Below are 12,738 nucleotides of genomic sequence, written 5' to 3' on the forward strand. Positions count from 1 at the left end.
TAATAATAATAATAATAATAATAATAATAATAATAATAATAATAATAATAGAAAAAATGTTTCCCTCTCAGCCTTTTTTTTCTTGGAGAAATTGCAGAATCTTTAGGAAGGCGAATGAAATATTTTAGAGAAAGTCTTCTGCGTCTTCTGTTCCTTTCTCCCAATATAGGGACTGAAGGCAGCTAAGAACAAACATCGTAGGCAAGTACACTTTCACAACAGTACAATTTAAAAACAATACAAAAGCGTTTAAAAATGTAACTAAAGTTTAAAAAATAAACAATTTAATTTATCCGGCTGTTGTTTTTCTTTTTCTTTCTTTGGAGCTGGAGTATTTATACCCCGCTCTTCAGCCACAAAGGCTCTCTGCACAAGAGCTGGGTCTCACGGGAAGTTACTTTGCTATTGCTAACAGACGTGAAATGTCTTTGACTGCCCTTTGTCCCTGGCCTGATGAAGAAGCCAGTGAAGCTTTGAAAACTTGCAGGATGCATTGTCTGCATTTCAGTGGCCAATAAAGACATCACTCTTTTGTGGGTTTTGGATATTGTTGTATTCCTGTGTCTGTGTGTGTTGGAAACCGCTCTTCCAGAATCTGCCAACTGAGAGTAATCTTCCCTGCATCCGATGAAGTGAACTCTTAGGTCCACAAAAGTTTCCGCGGCCATAAATCTTGTTTGCTTTCTGGGTCCCTGGCGTCTGTGATCCCTCTCAGCTTCCTGGCGGGTGGGGGCCCTGGGGCAGGGAAGGGGGTTCCAGTCCTGTTCACAAAAGCCTGGGTGACAGTTTGAGGGCCGGGTCAGATGCCTCCTAGGCAAGCCCATATTTGAAGTCCCCCTCCTCTAGTTGCTGACTCTGCCCTCTGAGCCGCTTTTTCTGTTATACAAACACACAGCCCCCTTACAATCACACAGTCTGTCTGTCTGAGAAATGCCAGAGCAATGGGATGCTTGACATCTATTCCACCATCCCAGCTCTGTCCCCCAGTTTTCTGTCCACTTTTCCAAGTGTGGCCCTTTGTTATAGCAATCCTCTCCCAGGGGTTTCTTGGCCAGATTTCTTCCAAGGAGATCAGGGCTTTCCTCTCAGGATCCCAGAGAGGAGTGGCACTTGCCCATGGCTGAGTGCAGAGTCCAGCCCTGGTTGCCCAAAGCCCTAGTCCAAGACTAACTACTGTCCCATAAGCTCCCCCCCCCCCTTTTGCCATAATGCTCTTCTTTGCCTTTGTAGGTTGCTGGTCCTTTGGCGTGGCACCATGCCAGGACTTGTCTGCCCAGGCAGTCTTCTTCTGACTTCCTCTCTGCAGACACCTGCAGCAATCCTTTGCTAAAGAGCCTAATGACAGGGGATGCTGCCTCTCTGGGTCTGGAGGGGCCTGCTTTCTCCCAGAGGCCTATAATTGGGAAAGATCCCCAAGGAGGCCAGAGACTGAGAGACTTTCACAACATACTTGGGCTCAGGAGTCTCCACCTTTCTCTCTGTCGGGTGATTCATCCCCACCTGTCGCATCTTGCACACAGGGCAGGGCAGGGCAGGTGGAAGAGAGAGGCTGGCCGGGCGTATGCTTCAGGTTGGATGCCATTTGGGGGATGTGCCAGTTTCTTACCAGCCGTAGGATTACAGTCACAGAGACTCCTGGACGGCCGGAGAAGCCTCTAATTAAAGGCTTATTGCCTGTGGGGTGCGAGTGCGAGTGGCGCGTTCACACTTTTCCTGGGCCACAGGAGAAGCCAAGCCAAATGCCTGTTTGGAGCAGGAGTGGCAGTGGCCCTGTGTGTGTGTGTGTGTGTGTGTGTGTGTGTGTGTGTGTGTGTTTAAGTTTAAGAGAGACCAAGAAAATGAGAATGAAAACTTAATAAATTAGCCTGAGCCACTCAGTTTGGCTGTTTTTGGAAAATGAAATGAATTTGGGCCACATCTTTAGAATTGGAGGATTGGAAAGCTGGAAGGCAACCCAAGGGTCATCCCTGTTGCCAGCATCAAAATCCATTGCTGCAGCTTGAGTTTGCCTGTTGGTTTTTGAAAAAGCTTTGTGGGCTTAAGGATTTTATATATCTTGATTTGGATGGATGGACAGACGGACGGACGGACGGACGGACAGGCTCAGCGTAGGTTTTTGTGGGTTTTTCAGACTAGGAGGCCATGTTCTAGAAGGGTTTATTCCTGACGCTTCCCCAGCAGCTGTGGCTGGCATCTTCGAAGAATTGTCTGAAAACGCCAGCAAGAGATGCAGCCAAAATGTCAGGAATACACTCTTCCAGAACATGGTCACACAGCCTGAAAACCCCACAAGAAACTATGGATTCCAGCCGTGAAAGCCTTCAAGGCCCTTAGAGTACTTTAACAGTTTAAAATTATTCAGCTGTTAAAGATAGATTGCTGGCTACTAAAGTCAGGATCATCCATATTCTAGTTTTTCCAGTTTCTGGGTATGGTTGTGAAAGCTGGCCAGTGACAAAGGATGATAGATAGTGTGGTGGAAAAATTCCTTGTTGAAATAAAGGAACTACTGTATAGAAAGATGGAGTCCCCTTTGTCAGCCAGAGAGATGGTGTTTGAAATAAAGGCTTGGAGTTTAGGGGAAACTAGAGCAAAGGAATAAGGAGTGCGTCTTGACCTGGATGGAAGCTGGCACCAGTAAGAAAGACATCACATAAACTACTGAGATAAGGACATTCAGAAGCAAGGTTAGGAGGAAGGCTAAAGGAGGGGGTAAGGAGTGATGATGCAGTTTTAATGTATGCATGTATTTCTGTTCTGATTGTAAGAATTCTGTATGTTTAAATTGTAATTAGCCAATCAGGTGTATTGAAGAAGCTTCTTTGTCTTGAATAATATCAAAAGAGCCATTTTGTCTTGTTCGGGGTCTCAGCTTTTGGGAACTTGAATTCCACTGATTTCAGTGTTTTCCTTTGTCGACAATTGGAAATAAACTTATGGATTTTCAATTACTAGGTCCTCTTGCAAATTCCTTGCTCTGCAAATCCTAGAAATTTAAGTTTCTTGAAATTTCTGTTATAATAGGAATAGAATCAATGCATTGGAAACCTGGTGCTGGAGGGGAGCTCTGCGGATGCCCTGGGCTGCCAAAAAGGCAAATCGGTGGGTCTGAGAGCAAATCAGGTCTGAACTCCCCTAGAAGCCAAGATGGCTATCGTACTTCGGACACATCGTTGGGCAGCAAAAGTGGAAGGGAAAGGGAACAAGGAGGAGACAGTGTTAAAGGTAGATAGACTCCATCAGGGAAGCCATGGCTGCAAGACCTGAGCGGCGCTGGGAGGACTTGGTGACTTGGGGGTCTCTCACCCATAGCATAGCCCTATGTTGAAGGCAGCTTCATTGCAACTAACAACAACTTCAAAATGATTCAAATGTTTAATACATTTTTAGAATGGTGAGGGTTTTTTTCTTTCGTTAAGAAAGGAATTTCAATGCTTAAACTAATTTTAGCATAAGCTTGTGAGAGATCTTGTGATATAAATTTGTTAATGAATAAACAAGGAAGGCATGCCAAGAACTTCATGCCACTGGAGTGCAGAGCTGAGCTTTGGATTGGAGTTCACCAGGACTTACCCTGTTAAGAGTGACGTGCCTCTGAGCATGTCCAGAGTGTGTGATTCTCTGACCACCTCCATGTCTCCAAAATAAGGAATGGTTAGGGGAGTAGAATAATAGAATATTAGAGTTGGAAGAGACCGCAAGGGCCCTGATCCAGTCCAACCCCCTTCGTCTGCCATGCAGGAAATCTAAATCAAAGCATCCCTGACAGATGGCCATCCAGCCTCTGTTTAAAAACCTCCAAGGAAGGAGACTCCACCACAATCTCCGAGGAAGAAGTGTGTTCCCCTGTCGAACAGCCCTTATTCACAGGAAGTTCCTCCTAATGTTGAGCTGGAATCTCTTTTCCTGGAGCTTGCATCCATTGCTCCATTGTCTCCTATTCTCTGGAGCAGCAGAAAACAAGCTCGCTCCCTCCTCAATATGACATCCCTTCAAATATTTAAACAGGGCTATCATATCACCTCTTAACCTTCTCTTCTCCAGGCTAAACATCCCCAGCTCCCTCAGTTGTTCCTCATAGGGCTTCGTGGTTTCCAGACCCTTCACCATTTTAGTTGCCCTCCTTTGGACCCATGGCTCCAGTTTCTCAATGTCCTTTTTTAATTGTGGGGCCCAGAACTGGACACAATATTCCAGGTGGGGCCTGACCAGAGCAGAATAAAATGGCACTATTACTTTCATTGATCTAGATACTATACTTCTATTGACGCAGCCTAAAATTGCATTGGCCTTTTTAGCTGCTGCATCGCACTCTTGACTCATGTTCAACTTGTGGTCCACTTGGACTCCCAGATCCCTTTCACATGTACTTTCATTCAGCCAGGTGTCCCCCATAATCCTATGTCTGTGCATTTCATTTTTCTGCCCTAAGCACAGTACCTTACATTTCTCCGTGTTGAATTTCATTTTGTTAGCCCAGCTTTCTAGTCTGTTCAGGTCATTTTGAATCTTGATCCTGTCTTCTGGAGTATTAGCTATTCCTCCTAATTTGGTGTCATTTGCAAATTTGATAAGTCTCCCCCCAATTCTGTCCTCCAAGTCATTGATAAAGATGTTGAATGGCCCTGGGCCCAGGACAGAGCCCCACTCTCCAGGATGAAAAGGGGCCATTGCTGACCATCCTTTGGGTTCAGCCGGTCAACCAATTCCAAATCCACGTAACAGCTGCCTTGTCTAGCCCACATTTCACTAGCTTGTTTGCAAGAATATCATGTACAACCAGCAAGTGACTCAGTGGAAGATGTCTCCTTTCTTGGGCTGCATCCACACTGGAGAAATAACCCGGTTTGGCACCACTTTTCAGCATCCTGGCACAAGGCTATAGAATTCTGGGAGTTGGAGTTTGTTGTGGGCCCAGAGCAGAGCTTAAGGAAGGAAGGCCGGGTTATTTCTCCAGTGTGGAGGCAGCCTTGGTTGTGTGCAAATTGTTTTATTTTAAAAAAGCAATGCAGTGATGGTGGAGGTGGGTGTCTTTCTGTTTTATTTTAGGGCTGCCCCTGCTTGTCCTTCTTCCTTCCCTGGTGACCGGAGGAGTTCTGCAGCCGACGGGGCCTCCGGGTTGGAAGGAGAGCCGGCCATGGGGCCTCCACGGCTCAGAGGACAGAGCTGAACCAGCAAATGCTTTAAGCACACAACACAGAAAGCTGCCGCCACCATCTCTGTGTCGTGAAAAGGGAGGAAAAGAAATAGATGTCTGCTCATAGAGTGGGAAGTGGGAGGAGGAAGAGTTTGGGAAAGCTTTTCCACATTATCCTGAGCAAGTTTCCGGCTTGAAAGGAACGCTGGGTGGGTTCTCTGTTTCCATCCAAGGAGGGCAAAGCATCAGGCAGGTGGGTGCAGGAGTGGAAAATAATAAGCAGGGATTTGGGATGCTGCTTGGCGAATTAGTTGGCCCTGTGGGGAGGAGAAGGGCTTGGAAGGCACCGATGGGAGGAGGCCATTGAATCCCCGCTTGGCCATGGAGTCCTTTAAAACTGGCCACCCTCCCTTCATTGCTTTGTCTGGGATCCCTCTGTGGATGCTGAGCCAGGGGTCATGTTTCAGGGAAGCAGCCTCTGGGTCAGATTTCCAGCCCAAATCTCTGTTGTTGTTGTTGTTGTTGTTGTTGTTGTTGTTTTGGGGATGTGCCTTAAAATCAACTGCATGGTCCTAGGCCTTTATCTTGGCAGGATTTATTGTTCAGAGGAGGTTTGCTTTTGCTCTCCTCTCTTTAAAAAGTAGGGATTTCGTGGCAAGATTTATTCAGAGGAGCTTTGCCATGGCCTTCCCCTGAAACTGAGAGAGTGAGATTTGTCCAAAGTCATCAGAGGGTTTCCAAGGCTGAATGGAATGGATTTGAACCCAGGTCTCCTGGACTTCTAGTCCAGCCCCCGCACCACTATGCCACCAGTTTATTACTATACTGTTCTGTGCCTACAAGTCAACTGTGACTTAAGGAAACCCTGTGCTAAGCTATTCCTGGCCAGATGTAGTCAGGGGAGGTTTGCCATTGTGTTGTTCCCTGTAGGCAGTTGAGAGAGTGCGACTTGACTAAGGTCACCCAAAGCGTTTCCTTGGCCTTCTGGAGCCCCAGTCCAACACCATGATGGTGCTTCAAAGCTTAATTTACCAAATGATTTTGCAAAACACAAACCCCTGGTCTTTGAGCCAGAGATGAGAATCATGTGGCCCTCGAGAAGTCATTGGATTGTAACTCCCATCAGACAGCAGTGAAGCATGAGGGGAGTTACCTTAGTTAGTTAAAAAAACCATATATGCAGATCTTAAGGTGGAGTACAACAAAATCAGTTTAGACTAATAACAATACTTTTAAAAGACTAAAAGCATCAAATAATTTATTACTCAAAACGAGACAATTTGAAGCCAGTTAAAACCATTTAAAATAACGTTCCTGTCTCACAACATCTGGGGAGAATGGAACAATCTCTACCTGTGGCCTAAATGTTGGGGAATTGGTGTTCTCCCCTTCTTAAATGTCTTACTCCTTACCTTTAACTGTCTTGTTCATACTTCTGGAGAATGAAGGTTTGGAGGGTAACATTGTGCGCCGTTCTTTGAGTCTTGCAGTAGTCTACAGTAAATTCTGACGAGTTTGGGCTGGCTGCGTGTGACGGACTGGCATCTATGGAAGCTGGTCCTGGGGGTTTCTTCTTCCTAGGGAGCCTCAAAGGGGCTGCTGGTTCCTTGGCCATTGGATGCCAAAATGGACATGCATGGCTGTTTGTTCGGGTGTTTCTAACCTTTGTACCTTGCAGGGAGCTATGCTGGGGATCTGGGCCCAGGCAGAAGCATGTATACTACCCTTTTTGCACATCTCCTTGGCAGCCTGGCTGCTTAAGCAGGGACCTGGCCAACCTATATTTTCAAGATCTGTGATTTGGGAAGGACCATTTTGCCTTCCAAATCTCTTTTTGCAAGTGGTCTAGTCCACTGTCCAGTGGATCTCAAAGTTTGGTCCTCCTGAGGTTTGGACTTCAGGTCCCAGCACACCTGACCATTGACCAGTCTTGCTGGAGGTTCTGGGAATTGAAGCGCAAAGTACACCTGAAGGATCAGAGTTTGAGAACTGGTGATCTAGTGGGCTTCTGCGGGTTGAGAGAGGAAATGTGAGCAGGGCTGGTTGCCACTTTGGCTTCTTGGAGGAACCTTCAAGCTGCAAAAGATACAAAGCTGGTTGGTTTCCTGGGTGGAAAGTGTAGCAGACAAATGTTGCTGGATCTGGTGAGGTATAGATGCTGTTTGCAAAAACAGATAGAAACTTTGCAGCTCTTTTGATCCTTCAGAATACCTTGGCAATGATGTAAGCTAATAAATGCTACCTGTAGGGTTTTCTTTTTAAGGAAACAAAGCAAGATGTTGTTTGCCACATGGAGCCTTCCTGTTATATAATGGAGAAAATTTAATACGTAATTCCAGTACAGTAAAATGAAGACCCGATGCAGGGTGGGCAACTCTATGGAGGGCAGAACCCACTTTACCCTTGACTCTCCTGAGGGCTGAAGCCCCTTTGGACACACAAAACCCCAATACCTCTGCTTTTCTCTGCAGTCCCTCAAAATGGCAACAAGAAGTGCCTTCCCATCATTTCCTGATGCCATTTTGAGAAGGACTGCAGAGGTATTTGGGGGAAAGTATAGTGTTCTGGTGCAACTGTGGGAATGATGGGGTATCTGTGTGTTTTCATGTATTTGAGGGGTTTTCTGCTTGGCTATGGGGCAGAAATTGCCTGGAAGACATACCAAAAAATGTGTGTTAAAAATGTAGGGTGTGTGTGTGTGTGTGGGGTGTCTTTGGACAACTGATGGGAGACTTCTGGGCCACAAAAGTGGCGTCGACAGGTCTCCCACCTCTAATCTAAGAGGCGGCATCCAAAATACATAGGTGCAGAGTATATAACACAAGCCTTTGAAGACCGCTGACTCCTTCATCTAAAGGGCAAGAAAGCCATGTTGAGGAAAAACAGCAGCCTCTCCCTAGAAAGTTTGTGTACAACAAGCCTTGTTTCTGGATTCTTAAAAATGAGATGTAAATTGCAGAGAGAGAGAGAGAGAGAGAGAGAGAGAAAGGGAAAGCCCAGCGCATGATGGAGTGGCCCCAGACCTCCATCTTGATCCCCCATGCCACCTTTTCCTCTTCCTAACCAAAGCATGCACCAAAGTGGTCTTGGGGGGGGGGGGACAAAATCAGGAAAGACACACACATAGAAATGCATTGGGGGGGCCTTGTGAGGTTCTGGGGGACAGGGATTAAAGCTTCTTGGATGAAGCAGGGAGGAAACAAGAGGCTGGAAATGCCACCTCCTTCTCCAAGACCTGTTGTCTTTTCCTTTCTCAATGGCATGGAGGGGGTGTGTAAGGGACCAGTCAGGCCCAGCCAGGGCCCCCTCCCTGGGGAAGTGGTGGATTGGGCCCATCCCTAAAAACTGACTGGTGGCTCTGGAGCATGAGGAAGCCCTGCCTTGCTTTTAGCCAAGGTGGCAAGTGTGCCAGGTGGCACCTGGAGCTGGGTGCTGCTTCCTTCCTGTTTTCCTCTCGCACTGGGGCGTGTGGACCCAGATGAACCAGCCGGGTTTAGGCCGGGCTCCTCTGTGCGCTAGGCTTGGGAGGATCCCTCCAAACAGGAAAGATCTCTCTGATGGGATTCCAGGGCACTTACTCACTGAAGGAGCTCTGGAACGCTGCTCACACACCCTTCAGGAATGCTGCCGCCTCCACCGATGTTTCGGTTGCAGGGAAGGCTGCCCTGTTCTTGTTGAACAAATGCAAACTGGAGGTCTGCTGGAGAGCCTGGGAACAGGCTGCTCCCATTTGTTTTTGAGACTACAGATCCCACAGTCCCCCTGCTAGCCAGTGGCCATGCTGGCTTGGGGATTCTGGGAACTATGGTTCAAAGTAGTCACATTCCACAGCTCTGGTCGAAATAGATCCTTGTTTAGAGTGTATTCAGGTTAGTTTTCATCTTGGCCAAATAGAGGAATGCAAACAGATAAGTCTCCTTTATCCGGAATTGAGAAATCCGAAATAACCCCAAAGCATCCACACTTTGTTCCTGGGTGGCAGAAATAGAGACACCTTTGTTTACAGTTTACACAAATGATTAAAAAACACTGTGTAACATTAGCTTCAGGCTATGAGTCTAAGATCTATGTGAAACATACATGAACTTGGTGTTTACTGGGCTTGGGTCCCATCTCCAAGATAATCTCATTCTGGGCATATCTGCAAAGACAGGGATTCCAACAGTTTCTTAAAAACCCAGAATCCCAAACCCTTCTGCTGCCCAGCATTTCAGACAAGGAGACTCCACCTGCTGTATCCCAAAATACTATCCCCTTTTACTGTGTATTCAGCTTGCTTCCAAATACATTTAAATAAATAAATACACTTCATTCTTACACCCCACTTTTCTGCTGCAGCAAACAAGGCGGCTTACATGACTAGAATATATTGGAATAATACATACTCTCCATAAATAAATCGAACCCCCCCCCCCCTCTGAAACAGGATTAAATACAATACAGTTTAAAAATTCAACCTGTTAAAATGATGACAGTAATTTTCTAGTAGAGGCAGTGGCAACATAAAGCAGGGAGAGTACAGAAATTGCAATGTATGCAGATAACTGTTTCTTTTATTTCTGTAGAGAGGTTCTGTTTAGAATTGAGGCCTCTGATCCATATTCCTTTGGGGATTGCAGGCCCAGGAGGGCCAAGTCTGTGGGTCCGGTTTCCCATTCCTGGCGGCTGAATGGCAATGTCTTCCCTTTTCTGCGGAGCTGAGGACAGTTGTGCCCACCCTGGAGTTTGTCCAGCTCACTGTTGACCAACACAGTTGCTGGAGCCACCAGTTATTAAGGCATCAGCAGGGATAAATAGCCATTTCTTTGCCTGGACGCTCGTGTGAATGTGGTCAAAAGCCAAAAAAAGAACCCAGGAAAGCCACAGGGCGCCTTAGGCACCTAAGCACAAGATGCTGGCACATCAGAAGGTTAAATACAGACATGTGCTTAGGGTTGTTTTTCATGACTTGTCTCTGGGGATCATGTCCTCCTGTGCAAAGTGTTTTAGGGATGAAATGCAGAGAGGCTACCTGTAGATACCATTTCCAATCTGAAGAGCGACTTTCCCAATGCAGAGTGTGGAGCTCCTGCTTGTGAGCTGAGCAATTGGAAGGTGGCCCTGCGTCTCTGCGTACCTCCTTTTCCCCACCAAGCTGGGAAACCATTTTTGTCTGTCTGTCTGTCTGTTTGTTTGTTTGTTTTTTGGATCACAACTTGTTTGGAGGCCACGCTGGCTGGCAGCATTCTGGGCCCTGTTGTTGTTGTTGTTGTTGTTGTTGTGTACCTTCAGGTTGTTCCCAATGTATGGAAGGCTTTTTATACAGTATTTTTAATATCATGGGGTTTTCTTGGCAAGGTGTGTTCAGAGGAGGTTTGCAACCATTGCCTTCCCATGAGGCTGAGAGCATGGGACTTAGCCCAAAGTCACCCAGTGGGTTTCATGTACTCCCCCTCCCCAAAAGAAACCCCAAATATTTCCAAGCGCTGGTCTTCCCTAGCATCAGGGGTCGGGTTGTAGGTTCATTGCACAGGGCCTTCTTGGTGGTATTTCCTAAACCCTGGAAACCCAGGAGTCTGGGGGCATAAGGAGACCCCAGGGTGGTTTTGACCGGCATCCTTCCTCCACTCTGGCCAACTAGTTAACCCCCATGGAAATCCACAGTGCCCCCCCCCCCCCCGGTATCTCTGCCTGATGTTGTTGTTAACCACTTTATTTGTGTATTCCCTTTTCTTCAAAACCGCTTACAAATTTAAATGCCATGTAGCTAAAACATAACAATCAATCAACATTAAAATGAAATTTAAGTACAGACAGTATTTGCAAACAATTTGAAGCACGCCGTGAAAAATGATGAAAAGCATTGTTTCCTCATTTGGGGGCGGCAGGTTGGGGGGGATGCCAAGGCTCCCTGTTCGGTGGGAGATAGTTTTGTTGTGGATGTGGTTTTATAAAATTACTTTTTGGAATACAGTGAAAGTGACGAGGGGCCAGGTGAATCTCGAGGCGGGAGGCGTTGTCCTTGTGTGCGTTGCTGTTGGTAGATTGGGCCGGTGGGGTGACGTGTGTTTGTGGTCCCTTGCTGGAGCCTTTGTGTGAGGAGTTGCTGTGCATCTGGTGCGTTCCATCTTTGCCACTCTCTCTCCCAGTTCTTGCTCTTGGTTGCTGGGGAACGGCTCTCTTGCCTAAAAATAATCCCTTTCTAGCTGTCAACAGCCGCCATGTGAGCAAGCCCTCTGATTTCGCTATCTCTGCCATTCCTTTCGTGTCCTTGGGATCACATTGTGCCAGGAAAGGGCATGTGTGCATTGTCTTTTGGGAAAGGGCGGTACGGGACAGAGTTTGTCGTTCATAGAATCATGGAAGGTATGCCCAGAGGCCATACAGGCCAGCCCTCCTGCCATGCAGGAATACACAACTACTACGTTACTCCTGGGAGATGCCCACCCAGCTTCAGCTTAAAGGCCTCCCAAGGAGGAGGATCCACCAACTTCCAAGGGAAACTGTCCCACTGTCAAACTGTTCGTCCAGTAAAAAAAGTTCTTTCTAATGTTTGGGTGGAATCTCTTTATCTTGTAACTGGAATCTATTTGTTCTCATTCTGGTCTCTGGAGCAGCAGAAAACAAGCTTGATCCATCTTCTACATGACATACCCCATGTTGGGATCAGGAGGGAAGAACAGAGGAGTTTTGGTCTATCATTGCAGGGATCATACAATTCCTTTATTTTTTTGTGCATGTTTCACTGTGTGTATATTTGCCAGTATGCTTCCATTCTGAATCCAAAGTGCTTGCTGGTGATAACATTTAAAGCCCCACATAGCCTGGGACCTTAGCACTTAGGGGGGTGCCTCTCCGCATGTGTGTCTGCCTGAGGACTGGGGTCTTTTGTGGGTCCCCAGTGAGGTTGTGAGAGAGAGCCAGCTCGGCCATGGTACAACTGTCATGGAATGCCTTCCCCTGATCGTCAGCAAAGCTGGCTTCATTTAGGCTCCAGGTCAAGACACGGCTGTTTGTTAAAGCCTTTGGACTTCAAAATACTTATGTACTTACTTTGAATTCCTGCTCAGACACAGAAACCCACTAGCTGACCCTGGGCAAGTAAGAGAATTCTAGGGTTAGGAGAGACCCCAAGGGTCATCTAGTCCAACCCCATACCTGCCATGCAGGAATCCATAATCAAAGCATCCTTGAGACAGATAGCCATCCAGCCTCTGCTTAAAATCCTCCCAAGGAATTTGTCTTTTCTCGGCCTCAAAGGAAAGCAGCAATGGCAAACCAACTGGGGAGAAACTGGCAGGAAAACCCTTGGAGAGGCAGCAAGGGGTGATGGTTTGAGTGTTGGACTAGGACCCCAGGTGACCAGGGTCTCCAGTCCTCGCTGCTCAGCCGTGGAAACCCATTTGAGGACTGTGGGCAAGCAAAAGCCAACCTCTGAGGAAGACAGCAATGGCAAACCTCTCCTGAAGAAGCTTGGCCAAGAAGACTCTATGATAGGATTGCCAGTCAAACAGACTTGAGTGGCACCTGGGATGGCACCTGTCTGCTGTTGTGTCTGGACAGCGGCCTCCCTGGCGCTGGATGGAGTAGAGCGCCTGTCAAGCATGGTGACCGAATGTCTG

The 12,738-nt window shown here is 47.1% G+C and overlaps 1 protein-coding gene across 5 annotated transcripts in view; it reads left to right on the forward strand.

Moving 5' to 3' along the window:
• KIF1C (kinesin family member 1C) overlaps positions 1-12,738 on the forward strand; it is a 48,590-nt gene that overhangs the window by 5,391 nt on the left and 30,461 nt on the right. The gene's annotated exons all lie outside the window — the stretch shown is intronic.

Source organism: Sceloporus undulatus, chromosome 6, assembly GCF_019175285.1.
Source record: "Sceloporus undulatus isolate JIND9_A2432 ecotype Alabama chromosome 6, SceUnd_v1.1, whole genome shotgun sequence".
In the NCBI taxonomy this organism is placed as follows: Eukaryota; Metazoa; Chordata; class Lepidosauria; order Squamata; family Phrynosomatidae; genus Sceloporus; species Sceloporus undulatus.